At 41.8% G+C, this 16,727-nt stretch overlaps 1 long non-coding RNA gene across 4 annotated transcripts in view; it reads left to right on the forward strand.

Moving 5' to 3' along the window:
- The first annotated feature begins 1,176 nt into the window (after positions 1–1,176).
- The window catches only part of LOC134356933 (uncharacterized), a 99,730-nt gene continuing 84,179 nt past the window's right edge, over positions 1,177–16,727 (forward strand). For 3 of the 4 annotated variants that reach the window (XR_010020468.1, XR_010020469.1, XR_010020467.1), the window contains exons 1-2: positions 1,177–1,315; positions 4,061–4,288. This is a non-coding gene — a long non-coding RNA (uncharacterized LOC134356933). Of the gene's footprint in view, positions 1,316–4,060; positions 4,289–9,243 lie in introns of all 4 variants that reach the window. The other variant, XR_010020466.1, reaches the window with a different exon arrangement.

Below are 16,727 nucleotides of genomic sequence, written 5' to 3' on the forward strand. Positions count from 1 at the left end.
CATTTCTTTACAATTCTCAGTTCTTTCTTCACTGTTTCCAAAAGTTGTTTCAGATGTTCCCCCCTACAAGATATAGTTGTATCATCAGCAAATATATATTTTGATGTCTGAGACCATACAGATATCCTTTATATACAAAATGAACAGTAATGGACCAAGCACTGAACCTTGTGGAACCCCACAAGTTACCCTCAAAAGTTTTGAATTCAAGTTGTCAGTGGCAGGGGCATCAGGAGCAAGGGTGGACCCAAATGCAAGACACATCTTGTGAGGTTACTTAGATTTAGTTTATTGTTCGATACCAGGAGAGCAAGGCAGGAGCAGGAGTAGCAAACTGGACAGGGATTCAGAACTATGACTAGGCTGGGACCAAGGGTCTGGGCTAGGACTCAGAATTGGATCCCAGAACTAGGAGAGACATGAAGAGGCTAGGGTATGGACTCTAAGCCAGAGACTGGGCAAGGACCCAGTACCTGGGTCTTGCCTCTGGCTCAGACCCCAGAACCAGGCAAGGACTTGACATGGGCTAGGGAGAGGAGGAACATGTAACCATGGACACATACACAGAACACAAAGCCAGGACCCCTCCTTGGGAACAGGACATAGGGCTGGGACTCACACATAGAACAGAGACCCCTCCTTGGGTACAGGACCTAAGTCCAGGCCTCATGACCCCCTCAGGGCAACAGCAAGACAGCCTGACTTACCCCAGAGGCAAGGACAAGTCAAGACAAATACCAAAGAACACAGTTCCTATCTAGCTCCAGCAAAAGAACAAGACCGAGGTGCAGGCGAGGGCTACAGACGAGGGTTAGAGGCAAGAGGGACAGAGACGGGATTCAGACGGCGGGGGGTTAGGACAGGAATCACAGACTGCAGGGACAGAACTTAACTAGTTACTCGGATGCCGCCAGGGCTAGGACATGGTACTTGGAACCTCCGGGTAGTGGCGAGCTCTAGACTCGGCCCAGGAACAGTAGACAGCGGCTCCTGATTCTCTCCGGCGGGTTAACTGACGGACTCACCTTGATGAGGAAACTTTGCAGGCTCGCTTCGACGAGATAACTAGACAAGGTTGCTCCAGTGAGGAAGGGCGAATTACCAGCACTCGCTTCGGCAGAGACTAGGCTTGCTCCGGCCAGATGACATCAGCACACCGTACCTTGGATGACTTTGCAGACGCTCCCGCCCCGAACAGCTGAAAGCCGGAGACTATAAACTACCGGTTCAGCCGAGCGTTAATTGCCTCTAATCTTCAAAGCCGAGGGACCCGGGAAAACAGGGAATCAACGGTCCGGATCGTAACATAAACAAGGTAAATTTAAAGGGACCCCGATCCGGACCATGACGGTTGTTTATGTATACATACTGATACCTGTCTTCCAAATAACTACTTAACCAGTCATGTACCACCCCTCTAATACCATATCTTTCTAATTTTGTTGATAATATTTTATGGTCAATGGTGTCAAATGCTTTTTTTAGATCAAGGAATATTCCCACTGTGTATTCAATGCTTTCTATAGTGTTTGATATTTCTTCTACAAACTCTGTTAATGCTATTACAGTGGTTCTATTTTTCTGAAACCATATTGCTGTTCACAGAGTATATTATGTTTTGTTATGAAATCATTTAAACTTCTTACAATTATTTTCCCAATATTTTGGAAAACTGTGAGAGCAAATAAACTGGTCTAGAATTTGAAAATACATGTTTATCTCCAGATTTGTGTATTACAATGACCTTGGCTATTTTCATTTTATTGGGAAATTTTCCAGCAATCAAAGGATTACAAATATGAGTCAGTTGTTTCACAACACAGTCAATGGTGTTTTTAATTAAATACATATCATCTCCATTCCAATCTGTTGATTTCATGCTCTTTGATTTATATACAATATCAATTATTTCTTTTTCCTCAGTTGCACTAATAAACATAGTGTAAGTGTTAATATTGATAATATTACTATTTACTCCATCTTTATTGCTGGGTTCAGTAATTGATTTAGCTAATTTAGTTCCCACATTAACTATCATTAAACCTATCTGCAACCAAATTAGTATCCTTTATTACCATATCATTGTTTGAATTAAAGTAAAGTGTTTTTCTTTTATCCTTTTAATAATTTCATTTAAAACTCTCCAAGTATTTTTACTGTCTCATAGTACTTGTTAACTTATTTTTATATATCTTTTATTTAATTTCAGCTTCCTTTGTTCTATTCTATTCTTATATAGTACGTTTTTCTTTTTACAAGCATTTTATATTCCCTTTGTTAACCAAGGCTTATCGATATACTTCTCTTTGTCAACTTTTTTAACTAGTGGGCAATGTTTATCATGCAAATTAGTTATTGCAGAAACAAATGCTTCATATGCTTCATCTATAATCATCTACATAGACTGTATTCCGATCCTGTTTAATTGACTCCAGAGATTTAATGGTACCTTTTGTTATATGTCGAATTAACCTACTGGTTTTAATTTCATTATTAATCATGATGCAGCTCTCAAAAGCTACAAAAACAAAGTAAATGTAATGCGTTGTAAGGTTTCACTGCTAATGTAATGGCCTCTCTGTAATGCTTCACTGCTAAGGTAATGGTTTCTCTGTAGCAGCAATGTCTGGGTTATGACTAGAGATAACGGGGGCTTTGGAATGTATGCTAGCCAATGAGAGGTATGTTGTTCTTTCTTGTGGGTCTGGGAGCAGGGATTTCATGGTCTTTTGTTGGCGAGAGATGAAGAGAGAAGACACGAATGGAAAAAGTTGGTAGATCGCTGGACAAAGTGGACTCGGAGCAAAGGTCCGATGGTCAGCGACAGTCGGTGGGGGACGAATGGCTCCAACATGCACTTCAGACTGTTTCATTAAAATTGGCTGTTTTTCTTTTTATTTTCTTTACTAACCCTATAGTCAGATTAGGATTTATAAAGTTCATTTGTTTAATTTGCATACTGTGTACTGTCTGATATTTTGTGGTTCAGATTTGTAACCGGGCAACACATCACACAGCATCCACACAAACGAGATTTTTCAGTTTGGCTGGGCCAGAGGCTGCCTTCCCCTAGACAAACGCATGCTGGCCAAACCTCAGGGTTACAAAAATTTATCATCACCACATTTTGCATCCCATTGAACATTCAGAAGCTAAACATACACAAACTGCATCATATCCCTGGGCCATCTTATAAAACATCTACAGCACATTACAGGCCCTTCAGCCCACAATGTTATGCCAACCATGTAGCCTACTTTAGAAACTGCCCTACCGCGTAACCCTCTATGTTTCTGAGCTCCATGTACCTTTCTAAGAGTCTATTAAAAGACCCTATTGTATCCACCTGCACCACCATTGCTAACAGTACGTTCCATGCACCCACCACTCTGCACAAGAAATACTCACTTTTAAATTTGTTTAAGAGAACGTCTTACTTTGCATGACTGACAGATTTAGTTCCTGATTCCTGAGTCACTAGGCTGAGTGGTCAGATATTAGTTTTATTAAGTACACAACTGATTGTTCCATGCACAATGTGAGGGCAAGCCGACTGCTTTCGCACCATGCCATTGGCTCCTGCCCCTCATAAATGTCCAGGTGCGTGATCATGGATCTCTCCCACAGCACTGTTCAATTCATTATTTTAAACCAAGAACTGCAGGGAGAATTGGATTTGGTATGAGAGATAGCTTAGACACTTTGGCTATACTTAATTAAGGGTTTGAAAAGATTTGGTAAGCCACCAAAGGTTCTAGCAAATTTTTTTAAGAATGTACTGTGGAGAGCATTCTGACTGACGCCACTTGGTATGAAGGCTCCAATGCATAGGATTGAACGAGGCTTCAGTAGGTCGTAAACTCAGCCGCCTTCATCACTGGGACAAGACTCCCATCTTCAAAGACATCTTCAACAGGCAATACCTCATGAAAGTGGCATCTATCATTAATGGCTTCTGGAAGAAGATATCCTCTGCGAAAAATGCTACTAAAGGCGATGTCCTCAAGACGAGTCATGAAGTAATCCCTTTCACTTCTTTTATGGCTTCTTTTTATTTCAGATGTGGTTTGGCTACTGTTACAGCCTGTAACGTACATTCTTGTGGTGTGATTTTGGGCCGATCGGGCGATCTGGCGCTTAGCTGTCTCCGAGAGGGTTCCACGAGGCTGTCGTCAATGTGCACGCCATGGAGTACAGGAAGCCGGGAGACAGGTGTGGACCCATCTCTCGCTAATCTCGCCAATTAAAGCGTTGAGGAGGAGTGAAATAATCGAAGCGAGTGCGGAAGGTGAGTTAGTGTTCAGCGCTGTCTACCAGCCTCTCACTTGCTGCTGCCAGAGAAGGCGTCCGCATGTAGGTGCACCTGCAGCAAGATGTCTGCACTCGCGGCCACCGAGTGAAGGTTCTTGCATTCGAGTGATCTCTCTTTCCCTCAATGACATCAGTGGGTGGAGCTGGAGCAAGGTTAATCAATGTGGATTGTAGATTTGGACTCTAATTCAGTTTTTAAGATGAGTTTTTTATGATTTGTTCTAGTTTCTATTTCTTGTTCTGTTCACTCCTCGTTTGTCACAACTACGGGGTGACTCTTGAATCAGGGCGGTCTGCAGATAATGAACACTGAGCTGAACTATACTGAAATATGCCTTTTGTGTTTTATATTCGGTGCTTTTAATTGTTTTTTTGTTGAGGTTTGTGCGATTTTTTTGCACACTGTGGGAGGGAGTTTGATGTTTGACCTTTTTCTTTAGGCGGGTTGGTTCCATGGTTCTTTGTTTTGTGACTGTCTGTGGGGAAGACCAATTTAATACTATCAGGAAGGACCAACAAGAGACTGTAGATCTTCACTATTTTAGGACAGCTTCTTCCTCTCCATCATCAGATTTCTGAGCAGATCTTGAAACCCCACTGAACACTACCTCATTGTCCCTCTTCTGTACTACTCATTTTTTTTGTAACTATTGGTAATTTTTACATCTTGCACTGCGATAAAACAACAAATTTCATGATATACAATAGCGTGCAAAAGTCTTAGGCACCTATATACACAGTAGCTAAGGTGCCTAGGACTTTTGCACTGCATTGTATACTTTATACTTTATACTATATTGTCGCCAAACAATTGGTACTAGAACGTACAATCATCACAGCGATATTTGATTCTGCGCTTCGCGCTCCCTGGATTACAAATATTAAATATTAAAAATAGTAAAAATTAGTAAATATTAAAATTTTAAATTATAAATAATAAATAGAAAGTAGAAAAGGGAAAGTAAGGTAGTGCAAAAAAACCGAGAGGCAGGTCTGGATATTTGGAGGGTACAGCCCAGATCCGGGTCAGGATCTGTTCAGCAGTCTTATCACAGTTGGAAAGAAGCTGTTCCCAAATCTGGCCATACGAGTCTTCAAGCTCCTGAGCCTTCTCCCGGAGGGAAGAGGGACGAAAAGTGTGTTGGCTGGGTGGGTGGTGTCCTTGATTATCCTGGCAGCACTGCTCTGACAGGGTGCGGTGTAAAGTGAGTCCAAGGACAGAAGATTGGCTTGTGTGATGTGCTGCGCCGTGTTCACGATCTTCTGCAGCTTCTTCCGGTCTTGGACAGGACAATTTCTATACCAGGTTGTGATGCACCCTAGAAGAAAGCTTTCTACGGTGCATCTATAAAAATTAGCAAGGGTTTTAGGGGACAGGCCAAATTTGTATTTGTCAACGTGGAGCGGAAAGCGAGTTTGGAAATCTGACAGGAGCAAACGATGTTGGGAATAGTGTGGGTGGAGCACTGCTTGAGGGGTGTGGAACAGGTGGCAGAGAAAGAGTGCCAGGGACAGGTTTTTGTACATGTGGGAACACTCCGAGCCCTAAGTCACCAAGCAAGGTCATTTGATTCCAAACAATTGTTTTAGTAATCATCATAGAATGTCTCTCTGGTGCTTCCCACTCCCTCCCCTCTCTCTTGCCTTTTTCCCAACCATGATCCCCCTCTCCCTGACCCTTCCCCATTCTCAGTCCACAATAGAGACCCACATCAGAATCTGGTTTATCATCACTTACATATGTCATGAAATTTGTTTTTTTTTGTGTGTCAGTAGTACCATGCAATAAATAAAATTATTTCAGTACAGTGCAAAAGTTTTAGGTGCCCTAGCTATATACAGTATGAGTGCCTAAGACATTTGCTCAGTACTGTATGTCAGTGATAATAAACCTGATTCTGTTTCTATATATTGTGAAAAATTTCTAGGTAAAGCTGTAGTAATCACAGAAACTGAAAAGATCACAAAGAGAACATTGACTTTGACTGGAACGGCCATTGGAAGTACACAAGTCGTGTTGATCAGATACTCTCATAATTCATTTTCATTTAAGCCTATGAGAGGAAGATGGTTGATAGTGTCCTTTTCCTGTAATCCCATTGCATCACTGTGAACGTAGAACATAGAGGTCTACGGCACATTACAGGCCCTTTGAACCACAATATTGTGCCGACCATGTAACCTACTCTAGAAACTGTGAACTTGGGTTCTTGTTTGAGCTGCTCTTTGGCATCAGCTAAAATGTTGTTCATAGTGTTAGATCATTCCAGGGTTTTGATGTGGGAACTCTACTATGAAAAAGTTCTCGTATCATAGCATCAGTCATCACCATCATCGTCATCTTTATGCGCCATGTTGTATGACATAGGTGATCCTGGTCTCATATCCATGATTGTTCTTGGCAATTTTTTTCTACAGAAGTGGCTTGCTATTACCTTCTCTGACAGTGTCTTTACTAGGTGGGTAACCCCAACCATTATCAATACTCTTCAGAGATTGTCTGCCTGACATCAGTACTCATTTAACCAGGACTTGTGATATGCACCAACTACTCAAAAGACCATCTACCAGCTGCTCCCATGGCTTCACATCATCCTGATCGTGGCTGGGGGGGGGGGGGGGGAGCGGTCTAAGTGGATGCTACACCTTGCCCAAGGGTGACCTGCAGGCTAGTGGAGGGAAGGAGCACTTTACACCTTCTTTGGTAGAGACATATCTCCATCCCGCTACCCAAAGAGCATCAGTGGGAGGGAAATTAACCAGCTTATGTGTAAGAACATTTCATTCTCATAGAAGGTTACTAAAATCTTAGTCAGAGGCTTTTTTTTTCAATTTATTTATTCATAAAGATTTACTTGGTTCACATAGAACAGAGAACATAGAATAGTACAGCACAGTACAGGCCCTTCAGCCCACAATGTTTTGCCGACCCTCAAATCCTGCCTCCCATGTAAGCCCCCACCTTAAATTCCTCCATGTACCTGTCTAGTAGTCTCTTAAACTTCACTAGTGTATCTGCCTCCACCACTGACTCAGGCAGTGCATTCCACGCACCAACCACTCTCTGAGTAAAAAAACCTTCCTCTAATATCCCCCTTGAACTTCCCACCCCTTACCTTAAAGCCATGTCCTCTTGTATTGAGCAGTGGTGCCCTGGGGAAGAGGTGCTGGCAATCCACTCTATCTATTCCTCTTATTATCTTGTACATCTTGATAGGGCTGATCATTTGTACGTGAGTTTCTTGAGGCCTGATGGAAATGGGTGTGGATTTATGAGGCCCAATCTGAACCAGTATGGGCTGAAACAGCCAGATTTGGTTGAAATGGAGCAACGTGGCCAATGTAGAAATCTGGACTGTTGTGGCCAACTTTGGCTGATGTGTACAGCATAGACTGAACTGAGCAGAAAGAACCAAACCTGGACTAATCCACAGTATTACAAAATGAAAAAGAGCACATTGGGTACAGGAGTTGGGATGTTATGTTGAAGTTGCATAAGGCATTGGTAAGGCTGAACTCAGAGCATTGTGCACATTAATGCTCACCTTCCTGCAGGAAGGATATCAATAAATTTGAAATACTGCTGCAAAATTTGCAAGGATGTTGCTTGGTCTTGAGGAGCTCAGTTATACAAAAAGGTTGAATTGGATAGGACTTTATTCCTTGGAGCGCAGCAAATGATGGAAACATCCCAAATTACAAGGAATATAGATAGGATGAATGCTTGAACCCTTTTTCCCCTGTTCTGGGTGAGACTAGAACTAGAGGTCATAGGTTTAGTGTAAAGGCCAAAATATTTAAGCGGTATCTGAGGGAGACCTTCTTTATTCAGAGGGTAGTGCGAGTGTGGAACTAGCTACCAGCAGAAGTGATAGATTCGGGCACAATTGTAACATTTAAGAGACGTTTGGATAACTACGTGGATGGAAAGGATAGGGAGGGATATGGTCCAGATGGGACCAGGCAAAAAATCAGGTCAGCATAGATGAGATGGGCTGTATCTGAGCTGTTGTTCTCTACAACTCTAACACAAAAAGTAATCACAGTGACTGCCATTTGGTAAACTGCTCCACGTCTCCTTCCACCATGTCAGCTAAACCCATCAATGTGATGGAGACACAGGAGACTACAGATTCAGGAATGTGGAGCTACTGTCTGCGGGAGGAACTCAGCAGGCCAATCAAAGTTCAAAGTACATTTATTATCAAGGCATGTATGCAGTGTATAACCCTGAGATTCATCTTTCCACAGACAGCCATGAAACAAAGAAACACCATAAAACCTAATCAAAGAAAACATCAAACACTCAATGCTCCAAAAAAAAACAACAAATCGTGCAAACAGCAAAAAAAAATGGGTGAAAAGCACAGAATATAAAACATCAAGCCACAGAGTCATTGAAACAGCCTAGAAATGTTCAGTTTACTTCAGTTCAGTTCAATTTAGAGTTGTGTTGTTCATTGATTGCAGGCTGTAGAACCAGTCCGCCCTGTGTTGTTCACTCGTGCCATCTTCTTCATTAAGCCAGAATTGACACGGGTTTCAACCCAAAACATTGACAATTCCCTTCCACCCACAGATAGTGCTCAATCTGCTGAATTCCTCCAGCAGATTATTGGACAATCAATATAACCTTTTATCATCTCTATCATGTTTATCCAGCTCCGCTGTAAATGCATCTTTGTTGTTTGCCTCAAACTTATCATGAAGTTGCAAGTTCGATATTCTCACCATTCCTTCCTGCCAGATTCTTGATTAGATTGATATACTTCTGACTCCAGATCCTTGATCCCATCTACAAGTTGAAATAAATTTGCATTTACTCTATCAAACCCTTTCACCAATGTCTTCTCAAAGTTCAAGGTAAATTTATTATTAAAGTATGTACAGTATATGTCACCATAGACTACCCTGAAATTCATTTTCTTGCAGGCATTTACAGTAGATCAAAAGAAGCACAACAGAATAAATGAAAAACTACACACAAACAAAGATGGACAAATAACTCACGTGCATAAGGAGAAAAACTGTGCAATTCCAAAATTAAATAAATAATATTGAAAGTATGCGTATAGAGTCCTTGAAAGTGAGTCCATAGATTGTGGAACAGTCATGGAGCACTATAACACAGAAACAGGCCCTTTGGCCCATCTAGTCCGTGCTGCCTGGTTCCATCCACCTACACCAAATGATTTTGACAAGCTAAAACTCACCTGTAACATAGAGGCAGACCCCCCAGATCCAAATACATTTGAATACTTACTTTTTAGAGATGTGAGAAGCCATTTTAGTCCCAGAGGTAACTAGTGACAAATGAAATTCGAGATTGTTTATTGACATTCTTCAGTACACGAGGGCAAAGGGGAACAAACGAATTGCTTTTCCAGATCCAATGCAACATTAACGGATGCAATAAGAATAAAAACACAATAAATATAAAAATAAAGGCAATCGTATAAAATACAATGTACATCTAACTGTTGAGTGTGGCCGGATATTTAGCACGTAAGATTAGCTTAAATGTAGACACTTAGTGGCCACTCTATTAGGTACACCTATGCACTTGCTTTTTAATGCAAATATCCAATCAGCAATCATGTGGCAGCAATTCGGTGCATAAAAGCATGCAGGCATGGTCAAGAGGTACAGTTGTTCTTCAGACCAAATATCAGATTGGGAAAGAGGTGTGATCTAAGTGACTTTGACTATGAAATGATTCTTGGTGCCAAAAGGGTGGTTTGCGTATCTCAGAAACTGTCGATCTCCTGAGATTGTCACACAGAACAGTCTCTAGAGTTTACAGAGAAAAGTACAAAAAACAAAAAAAATCCAGTGAGCAGCAGTTCTGTGAGTGAATGAGAGAGGTCAGAGGCATATGGCCAGACTGGTTCAAGCTGACAGGAAGGTAACAGGAACTCAAATAACCACTTATTAGAAAAGTGATGTGCAGAAGAGCATCTCTGAACACACAACACATCGAACTTTGAAGAGGCTGGGCTGCAGCAGCAGAAGACCATGCTGGACTTCACTGCTGTACCTAATAAAGTGGCCACCGAGTTTATGTATGTAAACTGGTGCAGGAGTATCTGAACATAAGGTGACTCTGACAGGAAATGACAAAGAGTCTATTGGCAAGAGGAACTCTACAGAATAGCAGCGGGACATACAAAGCCATTGTAGAGTACTGATTGTGCCAGTGTAGGCACGAGAAGTGGAGTGTAGCATAAAATGACAGGGCATGAATTCATTAGAACAGGGAGTAGGAAGGGATGAAGAGAGCCTCTCTCACTAATTGTTCCAGGGAAAAAAAATATCTACAGTTCCTTTCTTGCCTCACCACATCTAATTGTTCCTTAAATATTTCCAGAGTTTTCCCCAGCCTGATTTCAGAGAACAGCTGGCTGATAGACATTCATTTATATTATTTCTTTATTAGGTCATTTTTTTAAAAAAAGAACATTATTGTTCTCTTTTATAACGCCAATTGCTGTCCTCGTGGAGATTCAATGTTTAGGAATGCAGTCTAAACATCTGGTTTGGAGACCCCACCAGACTACAAAGAAATGGGCGATATATCGTTCAGAAATTTGCATACACTCCTACAAAATATACATAATTTAGTTGGTCTTGAATTCGAAGAGTCATGAAAAGAGAAAAAGAATGTATTAATCACATAGTGCATCAGTATGTAAACCACAGATTATGTAACCCTGCTATATATCCAATCCACATGAGCCTCCTCTTTCCCTCCTTTGTCAAAACTATCAACACGTTCTATACTCAGCTGTCCCTTGTATGAGAAAAGCGTGCTTTCTTTTGAATGTATCCATATTATTCAAATTGCCAACTCACGAAGATCAGTCCATTCTACAGCTTTATCTAATGTTCTTTTTGTATACAATGACACTTGTGTTATCTGATAGAAAATAACTTCAGAATTGGTGTAAGTACAAATTGTCCTCATCTTCTGAAGCAGATAATTTCTTCTACATGCAAATACATTAGATTATGAAGACACGTAGTCCCCTTTTATTGTCATTTAGTAATACATGCTTTAAGAAATGATACATTATTTCCTCCGGTGTAATATTACAAAACACAGGACAAACCAAGACTGAAAAAACTGACAAAACCTCATAACTATACATATAGTTACAAACAGTGTAACAATACCATAACTTGATGAAGAAAGTCCGTGAGCACAGTAAAGTTCAAAGTTTCTCAAATGTCCCACATCTCACGCACACGGGAGAAGGAAGAAAAACTCTCCCTGCCATGCTGACCACAATCTGAGTGAGTCATCCAAAAACTTAGAGCTCTGATCAGCTCTCCGACACCGAGTACTGAGCGCCATCTCTGTCCAAGTGATTCAACCTCCTTCTCAGTCGCCAAAAGCAGGCAAGGCCGGGGATTTTGAGGCCTACCCTCCGAAAGATTCCTGACCACACAGTAACGACAGCAGCGAACGGGCGTTTCAGAAATTTCTCCAGATGTTCCTCTGTGCTTTCACATCCATTCTCCATCAAATCAGAATTGTCCACGGCCCCAATTTAACAGATACGACATCATTTTTCATCAGAGAGCTGCGCACGCGCGGCGCGCTGCCATCTTCTCCTCCCACCGAATATTGCTAACTCTACTTGAAAGAATTCCTGGAGTTTTAATCACATGATCTCATTTCTCCAAACACATCACTGCTGTCTTCCTGTCCTCCCCACCCAACACTTACAACAAATTGGAGAGTAGACAAGCTCTTCAATACATGATTGGGTGCTTCTTGGTTGTTGGACAAATTATCTTCCCCTCTCTTCGCTGATCATTTTTACGACTAAGTACCGAAAAAATGGAAACAAAGGCCACATTATTTTAATCATCAGAGAGTGGTTGCTGCAGAGGTTTCAAAATGAATTTTTTAAATTCTTGGAGTCCGGGACATCTCCACAGCCTGGTACGAATTTATGTAGATTCTTGTTTCTCTTTGAAAATTCTTCAAGTTGCATCATGTACACTGTAATGGATTTTGTAAACCTTGTTCACCCTGCCCAGTATGGAAATGATTCTCCACCGATTACCTACTGCCAGTTACACAGCTGGTGTTTAAGGCAGCAATGAAGATCCTTCATCTCTGGCGGTGCTCAGGGCTCCCTTCATCATGCCAGTAACTTCCTCTCTGTTTTCACTACTGTCAGTCATGCAAGTCCCAGGTAGAGACTCAGGAATACCATTGCACAGCTGTAGAAGTATTCTTCATTGTTGTTTCCATAACAATTATTTTGACCAGTCAGGATTGTTAGTCCTGAGCTGAACCCCCAAACCTGGAGAACCGGTGGACCTCTACCCTTTGAGCTGTTTGGCATGGGTGACCCTACCAAGAGCCAAAGCATAAAACCCTGACTTCAGCCAACATAGCTCTATGGGTCATTGAGGCACACAAGGCCCCAAACCACGACAAGGTTGTAGTCCTCTTGGAGGTTCTCTACTGATTAATATAGGTTTTATAGAGGTCATTCACATCCACTAAAAATGGACAATATGGGAGCTCCTTTTGAATAATTCATCAGAAGAACTGCACTTCTGACAAAGTAACACCCTCTCAGTTCTGCATCAGTTGAACCCAAGGGGTCTGCGCAAAGTGATGTACAGAGAATGAAGACTTCAAAGACTGCAAATGCTGGAATCTGGAGCAACACATGAGATGCTGGAGGAACTGAAAGTGTCAAGCTCTATCTATTAAGTGAAAAGGATAGTTGACAGTTAGGGCTGAGAGACTTCAATTGGACCAGATCAGTCCATGTGAGAGATCTTGACGTCTTGGCTCGAAACACTGACTGTCCACTTCCCAGCATAGATGCTGAAATCCTCCAGCATCTCAAATGTTCTGAGTAGGATTCCTTATATAAGGCAATCTAGAAATAGGGCTCACTGTTTTAAAGTGAGTGATCACCCCTCTATAACAGATATGATGTGAATTATTTTCATTGAAGGTCTTTTCTGAGGGCATCGGAAACAGGCAATCTGAATCATTGCAAAGGGAAGGTATGTAGAATCTTGAAAAACAAAGGTTTGAATGATTGCTGTGGATCTGAGGTTACAGAGAGATCGGTCATCATCTTGAAAAGCAGCTGAGCAGGCTTGAAGGTTCAAATTATGCCCTCCCAATTTTACGCACATCCGTATATTCATCTCATGATCTTCACAGAGCAAGTCCATTCTCCAATTAATTCTCCATTACCATCAACTCCTCCCAATCAACAATGCACGTGTCAATTCACAGTGACTAATTAACCTACCAGTCTGCACATGTTCTGGAGACTTGAATGCCTGCATTCAAAGTTCAAAATAAAATAAATTTATTATCAAAGTACGTACTTGTCACTTGGGCGCGTGGCCAAGTGGTTAAGGCATTGGACTAGCTACCTGAAGGTCATGAGTTCGAGCCCCAGCCGAGGGAACGTGTTGTGTCCTTGAGCAAGGCACTTAATCACACATTGCTCTGCGATGACACCGGTGCCAAGCTGTATGGGTCCTAATGCATTGGTGCTGTGGAAAGGGGAGACTTGCAGCATGGGCAACTGCTGGTCTTCCATGGAGAGTGAAGACTTTCCAGGCGCAGATCCATGGTCTCGCAAGACTAATGGATGCCTTTACTTTACTTGTCACCATATACAACCCTGTCTTAATTGTTATCATAATAACTGCAGAGATTTGTAAACTTGGTCAGCTCCATCATGACCATTTGCCTCTGGAGTATCCAGGACACCACCCCAAGGAGCAATACCTCAAAAAAGCGGTGTCCGTCATTAAGGACCCCCATCACCCTTGTCATGCCTTGTTCTCATTGCTACCATCAGGAAGAAGGTACAGAGCCTGAAGGCACACACTCAATGATTCAGGAACAGCTTCTTCCCTTCTGCCATCCTATTTCTGTATGGATGTAAAACCCACGAACACAACCTCATGGCATTTTTATGTCTATTTTTGCACTACTTAATTAATTAAACTATTTTATATATAAATGCTTACTGTAATTCACATTTTTTCCATTATTGTGTATTGCTGCCGCAAAGAGAACAAACTTCACAACATATGCCGGTAATATTAAACCTGATTCTGATTCTAATTCAGAACAATTGATGCTGTTTAATGTGGAGTGAAAGGGATATTTGACTATAATTTTATGTATGTTTGAGATACATTGAGTGAGCTGTACATGTGTGAGATACATTATATGAGATGTACATGTGAGATACATAGTGTGAAATACACGTGTGAGATATATCATTACGAGATGTATGTGTGAGCTACATTGTTTGAGATGTATGTGAGAGATACATTGATGAGATGTATGTGTGAGATGTACATGTGAGAGACACTGAGGCCACTAATGTGGAATAAAAATAAAATAAAAAGAAGAAAGGAAACTGCCACTGTTGGAAATATAATCTTTGGCTCTGTAGTCAGCTTCTATAAAAAGTTAGGTTTATATTTCTTTTCATCAAAGACATTGATGTGTTAATCCAAACATTAACCTACTCCTTTCCTTAATAAATGATATACTCTGTTATGCATTTCCAGCTTTTATTTGTGTCAATAAGATGCTTGCCAGCAATTATTCACCGATCCCGGGGGTTGATAGTAACTTGGAGCAGGGGATTACGCTTCCTGATCTGCAACAGTGCACATGTTTTCAATCTGACTTGTCTGAAGTCTTGGCACAGGGGAGCTGTGCTAAAGCCTTCAATATTCCCAGCACGGAATAACTCATTTCCATTGGCTGCATGAAAAAGCCTCTCATGCCGGTGAATGATACGACTCATCAGAGGGGGAATAGGGGATGCTAAAAAAGTTCCTTTTCACTTTTCAGTCACAAAACTGGAGTCTGCACTTGTTCCTATTTTGTATGGCTATGAGGTGGGAAGTTATTGGACCGGCTAGCATTGACAGTTTTCCCAATCACTCTTCTCTCTTTTTCCATTCCCCATTTTGGTTACCCTCTCAACCCTTCTCTCCCCCTCCCCTGCCCCATGAACTGGTAATCACCTCTGTCTGGTACCCCGCCTTCCTTTTCTTATTTGGTCCACTGTTCTCTCCTATTAGATTCCTTCTTTGTTGGCTGATGGATGATAAAGAAAAAATGGAGGGCGATGTGGGAGGGTACGTTTAGATTAATCTTGGGGTAGGTTATAGGATTGCACAACATTGTGAATTGAAGGGCCTGAACTGCATTGTACCGTCCTATGTTCTGCACTGCTGTGCAAAAGTCTTAGGCATATATATATATGCGTGTGTGTGTGTGTGTGTGTGTGTGTGTGTGTGTGTGTGTGTTTGTGTTTCCAGTTACCAAATAACATTTAATACTAATGAGCTAATACAAACCTAAGTACTCTTATTTCTGTTTCTCAAACACCTTCCTATTTTAACAAATATACAGTATTGTGCAAAAATCTTATATATGTGCATAAGACCTTTGCACAGTACTGTATTTGTCGATGTGGAACAGAGAGTGAGTTTGTGAATCTTACGGGAGCAAGGGATGTTGGGAATGGTGAGGATGGAGCGTTGCGGGAGGGTGTGAGACAGGTCGCAGAGAAGGAGTGCCAGGGACGGGTGCAGACACACCCAGCCCTGAGACACCAGGCAAGGTCATTTGATTCCAAACAACTAGTTTATTGATCGTTACAGAATATCTCTTTGATGCTTCCCACTCCATTCTCTCTCTCTTCCCCTTTTCCCAGCCATGATTCTCCTCTCCATGCCCCCTTCCCACTCCCAGTCCACAATAGAGACCCATATCAGAATCAGATTTATCATCACTCACATTTGCCATGAAAGCTGTTTTTATTTTGTGGCACCAGTACAGTGCAATGCATAAAATTACAACAGTACTGTGCAAAAGTCTTAAGCACCCTAGCTGTAAGTATGTGCCTGAGACTTTTGCACAGTATTGTCTGTTCAACCCTTTCACTCTTCCATCTATCACCTCCCAGTTTCTCACACCCACCCAGCATCCCCCTCACCTGGCCTTGCCTATCACTTGTCAGGTTGTACTCCCCCCCGCCCCAACCTTTTTATTCTGATTTCTGCTCTCTTCCCTCCAGTCCTGATGAAGAGTCTCAGCTTGAAACATCGACTGTCTATTCCCCTCCATAGCTGCTGCCTGACTTGCTGAGTTCTCCTGGCATTTTGCATGCGTTGCTCAAGATTTTCAGCATCTGCTGAATCTCCTACGCCCAATATTTATTACCCAACCCCTAATATCTCTTCTGAAGGTGATGGTGAGCTACAGCCCTGAATCACCAGAGCCACCGAGGGGACAGCTCTGGTGAATGACCCCTGGTTTTCACTCTTTTGGTTGGAGGGCTGGTGGAGTTGGAGAGAAAGGTCCTAGAATTGTTTTCACTTTGTGGCTTTGTTTC

The sequence above is a fragment of the Mobula hypostoma genome, chromosome 15, assembly GCF_963921235.1.
Source record: "Mobula hypostoma chromosome 15, sMobHyp1.1, whole genome shotgun sequence".
NCBI classification, from domain to species: domain Eukaryota; kingdom Metazoa; phylum Chordata; class Chondrichthyes; order Myliobatiformes; family Myliobatidae; genus Mobula; species Mobula hypostoma.